The sequence below is a fragment of the Anoplophora glabripennis genome, unplaced genomic scaffold, assembly GCF_000390285.2.
Source record: "Anoplophora glabripennis isolate ALB-LARVAE unplaced genomic scaffold, Agla_2.0 scaffold1574, whole genome shotgun sequence".
Lineage (NCBI taxonomy): Eukaryota > Metazoa > Arthropoda > Insecta > Coleoptera > Cerambycidae > Anoplophora > Anoplophora glabripennis.
In genome coordinates this window covers 53416-54162 of record NW_019417648.1, presented here as the reverse complement: position 1 = coordinate 54162, position 747 = coordinate 53416, and positions in this window count along the sequence as shown.

The window sequence follows — 747 nt, the reverse complement described above, 5'->3', positions numbered from 1 at the left end:
ATGAAAGAAAGGGATTCTTTCCAGGTAGCCTTAATAAAGGCAGGTAGATCTTGCTCGTTGCAATGCACTTCACTTCACAATAAACACGTCCGCTCAGTTCGACCGCTCGCACGAGAATGAACTACCGGATAGATGACCGTATTACACAACACTTACGCCAACATTAGCGTAATTTACGTCTATATATCACTCATAAAGACCGTTTCAACTGGAGCTAATACGAAACGTGCTACTCACTCACAGAACATATCTCTCTGTGTGGAGATATAAATCATTGAGGCCAATTTCTAGCCATGGAATAATGGCGGTTCACTTATACATAAAAATACCGAAGATGCAATCGACTGAAAGTTGCATTCATTCAACCATTTGATGTTCTCCTTTGGGAATATATTTTTATGTCTCACTGAAAATTTGCCTCAGTATTCTAAAAGTGAAATGTGAACGTTTTTAGGATGCTTGAGGATGGTGCAACAAGAAAGAAATGGTTACAGTTATTGGGATTCCAAGAAGTTATAAAAATATTATATATATTTATTATAAAAATACTGAGTAGCTGTTGAAATATATTGACTTAGGACTATAAAATATTTTATTTTGACCCATCCAAAATGTACGACATTGGAGATGTAATCGCGCGCATCAGTTGGATGAAAATAAAGCCCTCTGCTTTCCCCTTGTCTAGCTTCACCCAACATATGAGATAGACTGTGACATGCATAGTCCCCTTTATTTAAATGTCCTTGG